Source organism: Corythoichthys intestinalis, chromosome 8 (genome assembly GCF_030265065.1).
Source record: "Corythoichthys intestinalis isolate RoL2023-P3 chromosome 8, ASM3026506v1, whole genome shotgun sequence".
Lineage (NCBI taxonomy): Eukaryota > Metazoa > Chordata > Actinopteri > Syngnathiformes > Syngnathidae > Corythoichthys > Corythoichthys intestinalis.
Genome location: NC_080402.1, coordinates 37,316,243 through 37,331,489, shown reverse-complemented (window position 1 = coordinate 37,331,489; position 15,247 = coordinate 37,316,243). Strand labels below are relative to the sequence as shown.

General features: G+C 39.7%; 1 protein-coding gene across 7 annotated transcripts in view; it reads right to left on the bottom strand.

Moving 5' to 3' along the window:
• The window catches only part of ctnnd1 (catenin (cadherin-associated protein), delta 1), a 53,633-nt gene that overhangs the window by 36,787 nt on the left and 1,599 nt on the right, over positions 1-15,247 (bottom strand). The gene's annotated exons all lie outside the window — the stretch shown is intronic.

The window sequence follows — 15,247 nt, the reverse complement described above, 5'->3', positions numbered from 1 at the left end:
CTCACTTTTGTGATACACTATATGTGAATTTCTCAAACTTTAGGAGGAAGCTGCTTTGAGAGAAATATCCTCCTGTGTGTTTTCTACTGTTTAACTGTAAGAAATGTAGTGAACCAAGGTTTAGCACCTTCTCCCCAGTTTTCATTTTTATTTTATTTACGTGATCTTAAAGCAGCCCAAAGGAGCTTTCTTTTTTTTTTTGAGTTTGGCTGTGCTTATGGACAAAAGCAGTAGTGTTTTGCTTGAAGGAAGGCTCCATTTTTATTCATTTTTGTTAGGGTTAGGGTTATCGTCCCTACAATATTGAGACCAAACCTAAGCCCTTGGTTCTATCGTACAAATGTTTACTTTTCAGAATGAATCGATACTGAAAAGTGATCATTATAATAACATTTTCCTACTATAAGCCACACCCGCCAAATTTTACAAGAAAACTTTTTTTTTTTTTTAAACATACGTATAAAGACGATAAGCCTCAGGTGTCCACATTCACATTGTATTATTTATTGATTGATTAATTCATTTATTTTCCGTGCTGCTTATCCTCATGAGAATCATGGGGATGCTGGAGTTTCATACTCCCTCATACTCATGCTTATGGACAATTTGGAGTGTTCAATCAGACCACCATGCATGTTTTTGGGATGTGGGAGAAAAACGGGGTACCTGGGGAAAACCCACAGGCACGGGGAAAACATGCAAATTCCACACAGAAAAGCCAGAGCCTGGGATTGAATTCTTGATCTCAAAACTGTGAAGTGAACACAAGGGTGTAGGTTTGGGCTCAACAATAGTAGGGACGTTATAACAGGAAAACCTGCATGTTCACTTTTTGCTCAGGATGGGACATTAATAAAACCAAACGGATTGGGTGAACGGGGGTCAGGGCTACATTTCTCACGAATCAACCTAATTAATTGATATGCTAAATCAGGGCTGCTCATTACGTCGATCGCAAATTTAGTATGGGTAGCTCAGGGCATTCCAAAAAATGTATTTTGTTTTTTAATGTACAAAGTTAATTAGGATTCTGTTGTGTGTCTGTTGTGTGAGCAACATATGAGGTTATGGAACACCCGTCTCTCTCTCTCTAAGCAGATTCTTTCTCACGTTTTTCTAGTTGTATAGTTCCAGTGGAGTTCACAACATTTCTCATAGTTTAATTAACGTTAACATTAGAAAACACATACTAAAGGACACTTCTCTCTAAGCAGCTTCCTACTCGAGTTTTGCAGGTTGGCAAGTTCACACAGTTTAATTTCATGCTAACTCTGATGCAGGTCAGACTCTCAGTACTGTTGCTGTCTATACGACATTTAAGACTTTTGATATTAAAAAGGTCAGAGCCACCAGTTGCTGCTTTAAGAAAGCAATGAAAAGAGGCGGAAGAAAAACAAGCACTTTAAGCGGGACTTAAACGCACAAGGTGGAACCTTTATTCACTTATTTCACGTGAACCATAAACAGTGATGGACGTACACCCTATACTTACAAAATATATGATACCATAGACTTCATAATATATTGACGGGACACGGGGCAGATTAATAGGGGGCCTATCTCCGTCAAAGCTGACCGAGCGGAAACACAGACAAAGAGCTTTTCATGTTGAAAATCATTGTGAATAAATGCTGAAATCCCTGAATTGTTTATAGATGTAGAAGTAAAACAGTCTCGATTCTTGGTTAAAAGCAAAGAAAAAAAAAACGGGCAGTTAGCATTTATTTTACGTAAATATGTTGAATGGGTTGCTAGTCTTTAAGCCACTGTGGCGCCGCCTTATCACAACAAAAAGCTTTTTACGATGAAAATTCTTGTGAATAAATGCTCAAATCCCTGAATTGTTTATAGATGTAGAAGTAAAACAGTCTCGATTCTTGGTTAAAAGCAAACAACCGGGCAGTTAGCATTCATTTTACTTAAATATTGCGAATTATGATGCAAATGCCGTAGCGGTTAATTTCTCCCATTGATTTTTTTTTTTTTTTTGATAACGTTTCAAAATGCATGCATGGTACGAAAAATATAATAATTACCTTGAATCCTCGAACAAATCACTCCTGAGACAATCCTTCCTGTTTGTATGCGGTACAGCTTTTGTACTTTTTCAACCGAAATCCGGCGTTGGATCGCTGCATGTGTTTGAGAATACAGTAAATGCGACATCGACCGACTGAAACGGAGTGTGGGACGGCCCCCCTACTTGAAGGCGTGGCGCAGTGTCTGGAGAATGTTTCCTGTCAATATCATTATGAAGTTTATAGCAATACTTAAAAAAATATATATTGTCATTTGGGGGGCGCCTACCAGCAATTTCGCCTAAGGCACCTGGTCACCCAGGGCCGGTCCAGCATGCAGCCTATTAGCCGTTAAAACTTCACTCATCATTGTAACGGCTTATAGTTTGACAATTATGGTACAGTAGTTCTAAACTTCTCTCTTCCCAGCCACATCATCTCGCTTTTTAAGGAGGGCTCAAGAGCTCACTAGCGTTGTTGCTGTTGTTCTTTTGACACTAATTAAAATGGTTACACCTTCATTATTCTTGAACTGATCCTTATTAGGTATGGTAGGTATAATCTAGGGATGTATAACCAGACCGGTCATGGTGGGCAGGCCATAGGGTGCTGTGTTTGCCCACCAAAACGCCCATGTTTGTTGTATTTGTTCTTGTCTCAGGCCTGATTAATTAAGTGCGAACTTGTTGTGTTCTGTAGTTTCCAAGTTTGCCAGTAAAGGGGCATGCGCGGCTTGCGCGCTCTTCGGATGTGCTTACCATGTCTCTGAGCTGATGACCAGGGGCGGACTGGTAATCTGTAGCTTCTGGAGGATCACAGAACGGCGGGTGCTCTGGACGGCCAGCGACCGCCATACATACATCACTGTTTTTATCCCCCCTATCCTCTATGATTATCTACAGTTTGCATCCAATCCGACAGGTGGCAGCAATGCACCTGGCTGTTAACCGCCAATTTGAAAGGAGAACAACGACGAAAGCACAGAGTAGCCTACTTTGGTAAAGCTTTACTCCATGTGGAAGCAAAATAGTGACGAGCGTGGATAAACAATATGGATGGTGGTGGCAAAAAAAGAAAAGAGAAGGATGGCGCGGAGAAGGTTAGAGAAAAAACTGAAGAAACTCGAGAGCGAAGCATTGAAATGTCACAAGTTGACACACATGTTCGCAAGCAGCAGTCTGACTGCAACGGCCACGCCAGCTAGCAACAGCCCAGCCCCCGGCGATGGTGAGACTGGGAGCGGCAGCTGCTCTCACTTGCAGCCGGTGCAGGGAGAGACAACAGACGAGGGAGAGGGTAATGCTGAGCTGGTGGAAGTCCCTAAACAAGCGCTGGGCAAGTAAGTAGGGATGAAGAGGGTTACTTGCTAGGTATATTGGCAATTGTTATCCACCACGTAGCTACATTTTAAATGAAATAAATGGCAATTAAAGAGTTAGTGCCAGCTAGTCCATGTCCTTGTTTGCAATCGTGTCAAGTTACAGTATGCTAGTCCTACTATCCCTCTCCTAAGAAAAAATATTATAGCCGTAAAACAACCTATGCACATGCAGCAGCAATATTAATTCAGAAGAAATATCGCCTCCTGCCTTTTTCTGGTTCTACATAGAGATCCTGAGAGAGTTCTGTTAATTTCTCAGTGAGTATTCAAGTTAAAATGTATGATTGCAGCCTCTTTTCATTGTGATTAATCATAAATCATACCATGTTTTCTTTGTGCTTCAGGCAGTCTCCAACATTTTCTGGTTCTACATTGAGACCTGGACTTTGCTTTTAATTTCTCAGTGAGTATTCAAGTTAAAATGTATAATAATAATGCAATGTGTAGTTCTTCATAGCCGCTTCATTTTTTTCTCAAAGTGCACGAAATTGATGCATTTTACAATAAAATGTAGAAAGAAAAATTCTCCTGGGGGGGCATGCCTCCGCACCCCCTTAGAGGGTCTGTGTTTCCCTTCGTACAGCGATTCTTGTGGGCTGGGCTGAATCAAAGTCCAGAGCTGCTTTTAAGTCGCAGTCCGCCCCTGCTGATGAACGTAGGTTAAACTGCTGTTCTGTGTTTTGCCACAAGATGCCCCAATGGTATTTTTAAGTAGAAGGCCACGGCTGTATCAAAATCGACAGTAAATCACCTTTGGTAAAACTGATGTAGGGACAAGCATGTGACGAACACTGGACTTTTTCAAACGTTGTGCCTGGGGACAAATTCATGGTAAATTGTTGATCTAAAATCAGATTGAGTTGACGAGTGCTGGGGAAAAAATTCAAATTATAGCAAGATTCTATGAAAATGCGCCAGATGGAATCGGCGTCGTGTTGGGTGGACAAATAATAAAAGTGAAAAATCACAGAATTTAAGAGTAGCATATTGTTCTTGTTTTCCGATATTAAGTGTATCAATTGATAAACAAATTTGTTTATATATGGATTATTATATTATATGGATCTTGGAATAGCTCATAGAATTACTGTCTACATTTCATAGAAACCATCCTTCCATCATGTAAAACAATATTTCATTAACAGTTTTAACACATTTGAGAGAGGAGTGTTTCAGTGATGTTTGATGTGCTGGATCTGAATTTGGTTGTAGCCAGATCTGAGGTAATCGCACAATATTGTTGTAAAACTCGTAATCTACCCAGGATCTGAAGTCATGGCACTAATACCATTACAAGACTCCTAAGGTCAAATCTCCTAATGTACCTCCTACCCAGGATCTGAAATAATGGCTCATTCTGTATACCACTGCAAGACTCCTAAGGTAAAATTTTGTCTGTATATGTTAAGACTTTCACCCAATTATCATCTAAAAACCAATGCAATGCATCCAAATGGAAAGTAGGGGGCCTGCCAACATCAAGAGGAGTTATTCTCAAACAAACACACGCAGCGGTCTAATGCCGGATTTAGGTTGAAAAAGTATGAAAGCTGTACCGCATACAAAGAGGAAGGATTGTCTCAGGAGTGATTTGTTCGAGGATTATAGGTAATTATTATATTTTCGTACCATGCATGCATTTTGAAATGCAAAAATGCCCCCCAAAAAAATCAATGGGAGAAATTAGCTGCGACGGCATTGACGTCATTGTTCGCAATATTTACGTAAAATAAATGCTATCCGCATGTTTTTTTTGTTGTTGTTGTTTTTAACCAAGAATCGTCCATATCTATAAAGAATTCAGGGATTTAAGCATTTATTCACAAGAATTTTCAATGGAAAAAGCTCTTTGTGGTGACAAGGTGGGGCCACAGTGGCTTAAAGACTAGTAGCACATTTGACATATTAATGTAAAATAAATGCTAACTGCCCGTTTTTTGTTGTTGTTGCTTTTAACCAAGAATCCAGACTGTTTTACGTCCATATACAATGGGGTAAAAAAATATTTAGTCGGCCACCAATTGTACAAATTCTCCCACTTAAAAATATGAGAAAGGGCTGTAATTTCCATCATAGGTATACCTCAACCATGAAAGAGAGAATGAGAAAAAAAATCCAGAAAATCACTTTGTCCGATTTTTAAAGAATTTATATGCAAATTATGGTTGAAAACAAGTATTTGGTCACCTACAAACAAGCAAAATTTCTTCTCTCACAGAGCTGTAACTTCTTTAAGAGGCTCCTCTGTCCTCTCCACTCGTTACCTGTATTAATGGCACGTGTTTGAACTCAATCTTAGTATAAAAGACACCTATCTACAACTTCAAACAGTCACACTCCAAACCCCACTATGGCCAAGACCAAAGAGCTGTCAAAGGACACGTGAAACAAAATTGTAGACCAGCACCTGGCTGGGAAGACTGAATCTGCAATAGGTCAGCAGCTTGGTGTGAAGAAATGAACTGTGGGAGCAATTATTAGAAATTGGAAAATGTACAAGACCACGGATAATCTCCCTCGCTCTTGAGTTCCATGTAAGCTCTCACCCTGTGGGGTCAAAATGATTACAAGAACAGTGACCAAAATTCCCAGAACCACATGGGGCGATGATGAATGACCTGCAGAGAGCTGGGGCCAAAGTAACAAAGGCTACTATCAGTAATACACTACGCCACCAAGGACTGAAATCCTGCAGTGCCAGACGTGTCCCTCTGCTTAAGTCAGCATACGTCCAGGCCCATCTGAAGTTTGTTAGAGAGCATTTGGATGATCCAGAAGAGGACTGGGAGAATGTCATATTGTCAGATGAAACCAAAAATGTAACTTTCTTGTGCTTGGAGGAGAAAGAATGTATCCAAAGAACACCATATCTATTGTGAAGCAAGGGGGTGGAAACCTCGTGCTTTATGGCTGTTTTACTGCAAAGGGACCTGGACGCCAGATCTGGGTAAAAGAGAGGATAAATGGGGCCAGGTATCGAAAGATTTGCGTGAAAACCTCCTTCCATCAGCAAGGGCATTGAAGATGAAACGTGGCTGGGTCTTTCAGCATGACAATGATCCCAAACACACAGCCAGGGCAACAGAGGAGTGACTTCGTAAGAAGCATTTCAAGGTCCTGGAGGGGCCTAGCCAGTCTCCAGATCTCAACCCCATAGAAAATCTGTGGAGGAAGTTGAAAGTCCGTGTTGCCCAACGACAGCCCCAAAACATCACTGCTCTAAAGCAGATCTGCATGGACGAATGGGCCAAAATACCAGCAACAGTGTGTGATAAGCTTGTGAAGAGTTACAGAAAATGTTTGGCCTCCGTTATTGCCAACAAAGGGTACATAACAAAGTATTGAGATGAACTTTTTGCATTGACCAAATACTTATTTTCCACCATGATTTGCAAATAAATTCTTTAAAAATCAAACAATGTGATTTTCTGTTTTTTTTTTTCACATTCTGTCTCTCATGGTGGAGGTTTACCCATGTTGACAATTACAGGCCTTTCTAATATTTTCAAGTGGGAGAACTTGCACAATTAGTGGTTGACTAAATACTAATTTGCTCCACTGTAAATAAACAATTCAGGGATTCAAGCATTTATTCACAAGTTTTCAACGTAAAAAGCTCTTTGTCTGTGTTTCCACTCGGTCAGCTTTGATGGAGATAGGCCCCCTATTTATCGGCCCCGTAAATATCATTATGAAGTCTATGCTTTGAGGGTATTATTCACAACATAACTGGTGAACAGTGTTGGAATTACAACGTTTTGTAATAACAGTTTGTGACTTCCAATTCAGGCATTCAATTCAGGACTCATGAGGAACTCATTTGACTTCTGTAGATGTGCTCATAAAATGTGTCTTATTACACTCATTCCAATGAACTTTGCTTGTCTGCAGAGCATGTGCCTGCTTGTGATAATCAATTTGCTTCAAACAAAAGTTCCTGTTCGCCCTGCAGGCAACAGACACTCATTTTCTTCATTCTAGATTCGATCCACACAGAACTACTTCATCTTGAGCCCAGAAAAAGTCGATCAGATGACACCATCATGCCAGCTTTCTGAAGCCCAATTCGTGCCCAATACTATGGTGTAAGGCACATAGAAAAACAGAACAAATGCAAATCACAGGTAACACTGAGGTTTTCAAGCGAAATTCTCAGTCTACACTGTTAGTGAGATTTCCATTCCTTTGATTCCAGTACAAATAAAAACCAACAATTACCAAAAATATTCATCCTATGCCAAGTGACTCAATCATATACATACAGTGCTGCTCAAAAGTTTGTGAACCCCCTCAACATTTTGGAATTTTCTATTATTTCAACCTGATTTCCTAATCAATCAATTCAGTAGTTTTTTTTTTTGTTTTTTTAACAGTTGTGTTGTCGAGACTAAATTAAAAAGAGTTTTCATCAACTGATGTAGGTGCAAAATTGAACTGTTTGGTCACAACCAAAACCGCCATGTCTGGCGAAAAGTCAACACTGCATACCACCAAAAGAACCTTCTCCCAACAGTGAAGCATGGAGGTGGGAATGTCAAGATCTGGGCTTGCTTTTCATCCTCAGGACCTGGACAACTCCACATAGTCCAGGGAATCATGAATTCTGAGGAATATTGTCAAATCCTAGAACATAACCTGACGCCATCTGTTTTGAAGTTAAAGCTTGGCAGAAGGTGGATCATGCAACATAATAATGATCCAAAGCATTCCAGCAATACAACCAAGGAATGGCTGAAAAAGAAGAAGATTCGTGTTCTGGACTGGCCCAGTCAAAGTCCTGACCTAAATCCCATTGAAATGCTGTGGCGGGACCTGAAGCGAGCAGTTCATGCCAGACGCCCATCAAACCTCTCTCAACTGACTGCGTTCTGCAAGGAAGAATGGGCAAAAATCCCCCAAAGTAGATGTGAGAGGCTGATTAGTCACTACAGAAACCGTTTGGTTGAGGTAATCTCTGCAAAAGGAGGCGCAATATCCTATTAACTGAAGGGGTTCACATACTTTTGCACACATGATATCTGAGTTTTTCTTAAATCAACCACTTTTGTTAAATAAAGAATGACAATATAACTATTTCTTTTGTTTCAGTCCATTATTTGGAATGTCAGTATTGTGGATTTGGGTATAACTTAACATTTAATAAGGTTATTTTAGTTTTTTTTACAAAAAATCTGACCATCGCTGTGGGGTTCACAAACTTTCGAGCAGCACTGTACACTGCTGGCCAAAAGTATTGGCACCCCTGCAATTCTGTCGGATAATGCTCAATTTCTCCCAAAAAATGATTGAAATTACAAATGCTTTGGTTGTAATATCGTCATTTATTTCGATTGAAATGAAAAAAACACAAAAGAGAATGAAAAAAAAAAATCCGCTATGTTTGACTGTGGGGACCGTGTTCTTTTCTTTGAAGGCCTCGTTTTATCCCCAGTAAACTCTATGTTGGTGCCTTTTCCCAAAAAGCTCTACTTTTGTCTCATCTGACCAGAGAACATTCTTCCAAAACGTTTTTGGCTTTCTCAGGTAAGTTTTGGCAAACTCCAGCCTGGCTATTTTATGTCTCTGGGTCAGAAGTGGGGTCTTCCTGGATATCTTACCATAGAGTCCCTTTTCATTCAGACGCCGACAGATAGTACTGGTTGACACTGTTGTACCCTAGACTGCAGGACAGCTTGAACTTTTGAAGGCTTGGATGTTAGTCAAGGTTTTTTATCCACCATCCGCACAGTCTTTTGTTAAAATCTCTCGTCAATTTTACTTTTCCATCCACATCTAGGGAGATTAGCCACAGTGCCATGGGTTTTATATTTATTGACGACACTGCGCATGGTAGACACAGGAACATTCAGTTCTTTGGAGATGGACTTGTAGCCTTGAGATTGCCCATGCTTCCTCACAATTTTGCTTCTCAAGTCCTCAGACAGCTCATTGGTCTTTCTTTTCTCCATGCTCAATGTGGTACACACAAGGACACAGGAGCGAGGTTGAGTCAACTTTAATCCATTTTAACTGGCTGCAAGTGTGATTTAGTTATTGCCACCACCTGTTATGTGCCACAGCTAAGTAACAGGTGCTGTTAACACTACAAAACCCAACATTTTTTTAGCCTACTGGAAAGCCCAGAAGGGGATCAGATGATCCCCACAACTCTGGGTATCCACAATTAGCATCTGTATATGTGCAAATGAGTGTGTCATTGTCTCTCAAATAGGCCACTCAAGCACACAAGCATACAACCTTACTCTAACCCACAAGGGTTGGTCAGTTTACACTGACTCTTGCCATGATAGTTTCAGTTATTATTTGAGAGTTTTATTTTTGAATATGGTTTTATTTTATTCATTCACTGCTCTGCCCATTTTTTCTTCTTCTCCTATAGCACACACAGGCAACTTTATGTATAAATTACTGCAATGAAATAAACAAACGCACAGACCATTGCAACGTGTATAAAGTTATAATGAATGAAATAATCAATACATTTGTGACAACAAAAAAATCTCAAATGTTTTGGTCTCACAACCCAACCCAAGTGTGATCAGCTCTGCCATGTGGCTTTCTGAATGCAAAGTGCTAACTACGTCAAGGGGCGGGGGATGTGCTTATCTTGATGACCGAGCTCGTGTGAACGAACGACAGTCGACTGGCGGGGTGGATTTGAACAAGAGCAGGAAATTATGGTGGCTGAGAGGTGTCAGGCGAAATGCAAAGTCTCAACACTTTGCAAATAAAAAAAAGCATGAACCCCAATTGCAAACGCTTTGCAAAAGAAAAAAAAGCATGAATGCAAACCGCCACAACACGATCCCCAGTTCCTAAAGCGCGATTGCAAATTGGCAAAAGCACAAACCCTAATTGCCAAAACACAACAGCAAATGGTTCGCAGCACGAATGGCTCAGAAGGCAAATGCAAAGACACAGCAGCAAAAATCCCGCAACAGAACAGCAAATTCCCACAACACGACGGCAAGAGGATGACCTGGAAGTACAAAAAAATTAAGATTAAAAAAAAAAAAAAAAAAAGGACGACATATTATATATTGCTGTATGTGCTATCTGACCATCTCCACGGACCTCTGTGAAGTTGCCCCCCCCCCCCCCCCATCAGACATATTTATATAAAAATGATGTCAATCGTTTGGACTGTAAAAGCTTTGTTAGTGCTGCTTTCGTTCTAGAGATATTTACAATTCTTTTGGGGTAAATCTGAGGTCAGCTAGCCCCCCATTTCAATTCAGAATTGTGTCTGTCATTTGTGCTAGTTTGTGCTGCAACGGTTTTGTAGATCAGTATTATGCTTTTATTGAGATATTAATTTTAAGTGGTGACGTCACTCGTAGCTTTTCTTTAGCTTAGCTCCCGTGGCTAATAGAGCATACCAACTCTCTCAATAACAGAGGTATGTCCTAACAACTAACACAAACGTAGCACAAACGAATGGCAGCACTTCAGGACCATTTTGCAGTAAATGAGGGGCTTAGAGTGACGTCATCACTCAAAATTAATATCTAAAGCCCCCCAATTTACTGCGAAACGGACCCGAATTTGTTTGTGTTATGATCATGCTTATTAAGTAGGTATCTAGGACACCCCTCTGTTATTGGGAGTTGGTATGCTGCATTAGCCGCGGGAGCTAAGCTAAGGAAAAGCTACGAGTGACGTAACCACTCGAAATTAATATCTGAATAAAAGCATAATACTGATCTACAAAACCATTGCAGCACAAACGATTGACACAATTGTTAATTGAAATAGGGGGCTAGCTGACCTCAGATTTACCTATATAAGAATTGTAAGTATCTCTACAACGAAAGCAGCTCAAACAAAACTTTTACAGCACAAACGATTGACATCATTTCTATATAAATTTGCGTCTGATGGGGGGGGGGGACTTCACGGAGGTCCGTACAGATAGTCACAAAGCACATATAGCAATATAAAAAGTGTCGTCCTTTTTTTTTTTTAAACTTCCGGTCATCCTTTTGCCGAGTCCTTGCTGAGTGAGGCTGCTTTCTCTTTCGCTACTACTACTAGTCAGGCTACTTTCAGACACTTATTTCTTACTTGCCTACTGTAGGTTGATAAATTTGTAGGTAGATTTATTTCTTGGTCAAGCCAAAAAAAGTTATTTCAATCAAAATATATATTTTCAATCGAGAAAAAAAAGTCACTTGAATGAAAGCAAAATGTGTTTGAACAAGTCAGGCTGCTGTTTCTTTACTTGCAACCAGCCATTAGCTGTGGAAGGGGGTTGGGCGTCAGGCTACTCTCAGACACTTTTTACTTGACAATAAACTGCTAAACTTCTGAGGATATTTTGACAGTATTTTAATACTTCTAATTTATTCGGATGTATTTGTTTGAATACCCTCTGCATGTTAAAAAATTAATTTTGAAAAGATCAGTTAACAATTTACTGTGGATATACATTGATATACATAGATATTCAGAAATACTACAACAAAGCACACCAAGCAACAGTGGTAACAAGAAAAACACCTCACATGAAATGGCTGGAAAAAAATATGCAAAACTAGTAAATACCACTCTTGGTTCAGAAACAAGCTATCATTCAGGCAACTTTTGCATTCAAACACAGTTTGCTTTCATTCAAGTGACTTTTATTTTCTATTGAAAATATATACTTTGATTGAAGGAACCTTTTTTTGGATTGACTAAGACATACAAAAATCTACCTACAAATTTATCAACCTACAGTAGGCAAGTAAGAAATAAGTGTCTGAAAGTAGCCTGACTAGTCGTAGTAGCGAAAGAGAAAGCAGCCTCACTCAGCGAGGTTTCGCCCAACCCCCCCCTCAGGTAAAGTAGCCTGACTGAGCCTGTTTCGCCCATCCCCCTCCTCAGCTAAAGTAGCCTGACTGAGCCTGTTTCGCCCCAACCCCCTCTTCAGCTAAAGTAGCCTGACTATCAGACACTTATTTCTTACTTGACACTAAACTGCTAAACTTCTGAGAATATTTTGATAACAGTATTTTAATAATTCTAATTCATTCGGATGTATTTGTTTGAATACCCTCTACATGTTAAAAAACATTTTTGAAAAGATCAGTTAACAATTTGCTGTGGATATACATTGATATACATAGATATTCAGAAATACTACAACTAAGCACACCAAGCAACAGTGGTAACAAGAAAAGCACCTCACATGAAATGGCTGGATAAAATATGCAAGACTAGTAAATACCACTCTTGGTTCAGAAACAAACTATCATTCAGGTTTCATACAATGGTGTAAATATTACAATGAATTTGAAACCAAACTAAATTAAACTGAACTAGTGCTCCACATCTATGTGCATGTGTTGTGGACCCTTCCGTTTGTTACAAGTGTTTGTTTTGTTTGCTTTGCTTAAATTCAATGAAACAAGCTTGATACATCCAAATAATACTCTAACAGCTGATGACCAGTATTATCTACTCTCAATGTGTTTTCTTCTGTCAGAAAAGTGATAGTTAAAAAAAATTAATCACGATAAAAAGTGCACTATTTAGGGGTGTACTAAATAAAAAATCGACACCACTTATTGTAATGCTTGTTCATTATGTTTCTTCATTTGTAATGTTTGTTTTTCAGTTTTGCTAAACGCACAAGTGCACTTAGTGCACTTTTTATCGTCGCTTTTGGTTACGTAACAACTGTTCGAATGGACTTACAGTGCTGCTCAAAAGTTTGTGAACCCCCTCAACATTTTGGAATTTTCTATTATTTGAACCTGATTTCCTAATCAATCAATTCAGTAGTTTTTTTTTTTGTTTTTTTAACAGTTGTGTTGTCGAGACTAAATTAAAAAGAGTTTTCATCAACTGATGTAGGTGCAAAATTGAACTGTTTGGTCACAACCAAAACCGCCATGTCTGGCGAAAAGTCAACACTGCATACCACCAAAAGAACCTTCTCCCAACAGTGAAGCATGGAGGTGGGAATGTCAAGATCTGGGCTTGCTTTTCATCCTCAGGACCTGGACAACTCCACATAGTCCAGGGAATCATGAATTCTGAGGAATATTGTCAAATCCTAGAACATAACCTGACGCCATCTGTTTTGAAGTTAAAGCTTGGCAGAAGGTGGATCATGCAACATAATAATGATCCAAAGCATTCCAGCAATACAACCAAGGAATGGCTGAAAAAGAAGAAGATTCGTGTTCTGGACTGGCCCAGTCAAAGTCCTGACCTAAATCCCATTGAAATGCTGTGGCGGGACCTGAAGCGAGCAGTTCATGCCAGACGCCCATCAAACCTCTCTCAACTGACTGCGTTCTGCAAGGAAGAATGGGCAAAAATCCCCCAAAGTAGATGTGAGAGGCTGATTAGTCACTACAGAAACCGTTTGGTTGAGGTAATCTCTGCAAAAGGAGGCGCAATATCCTATTAACTGAAGGGGTTCACATACTTTTGCACACATGATATCTGAGTTTTTCTTAAATCAACCACTTTTGTTAAATAAAGAATGACAATATAACTATTTCTTTTGTTTCAGTCCATTATTTGGAATGTCAGTATTGTGGATTTGGGTATAACTTAACATTTAATAAGGTTATTTTAGTTTTTTTTACAAAAAATCTGACCATCGCTGTGGGGTTCACAAACTTTCGAGCAGCACTGTATGACGTACGCGAGTGTAAAGAGGTGTCCCAATTCTTAGGGCTGATGTTTCAAGCCCTACACCTTACCCCTACTCCTTACCCCTACCCCTTATTGCTTCGTTTGAAGGGCCAAGGGGTGGGCCGAGGGGTGAGTCGAGGGGTAGAAATGAGATGGGCTCGGCTTGGGGGCGGATCCCAGGGTGTCCCAAAATGGGACACCCTTGGTAGTTTTAGGAAGCACCAAAACCCCTGGTGGTTCTAGTGTAAAGCAACATAGGATAACAATGACAAAACAACCCAAATTTAATTTCTGAAAGATTTATGTGTTCCCATGACACACAGTCCACCAGCAAAAACGAGGCGCTGCCAAATAAAGAAGTGTACGGGGGGGGGAAAAATGTCTCATGTCTGTCAGAAATGTGGCCGATTGACTTGTGGCTCATGCTGTACGCCTTACCCAGTGATGTGTCAGGATTGTATACAGTACACTGTACAGTTTTTTGTTTTGCTCTAAATAAATCTTTCAGAGATTGAAATTCGGTTATTTTGTCTTTGTTATCCTACATTGGTTTAGGCTTAGAGTCTACATTATAAGCCTGCTGGAAATGGATTCAAGATGAAAAAAAAAAAAAAAGGATTGCTAAAATATAGTTCAATATACTATGAAAGTCAACCTGTTCAGCTACACATCCACATTAGGTCTGTGGCATATTTACTGTAGCTAAATGCTTCATTCCCACATACATACACATTTGCTTTTTTTTTTTTCTTTCTTTCTCTATGTAGAGATAGAAAAACACTCCGGTTTCCTCCCACATTCCTAAGACGTGCATGCTAGGCTGATTGATCATTCCAAATTGTCCGTAGGCGTGAGTACCAACGACCACCATCAACGACCACAATAGATGTGCAAATTAGGATCAGATGATCCCTCTCTGGGCACAAAAGGTATATTCATCAACTGATCCCTCCTTGGGTTTTCTAGTGTTAATTACACAAGTTAGAAAAGCATCACATGATTTTTCAAAGGGTGCCAATACTTTTCTCCAGCCCATGTTTGGAGTTTTGTTAAAATTATAATAATTACATTTTTCCCCATTGTCTTGTTTTTTCACTGCAAGCAAAATAAATGAAGATATTACTACTAAAACATTTGTAATTGCAATCATTTTCTGAGTGAAATTGAGAATTATCTGACAGAATTGCCGGGGTGCCAACACTTTTTGCCAACAGTGTAG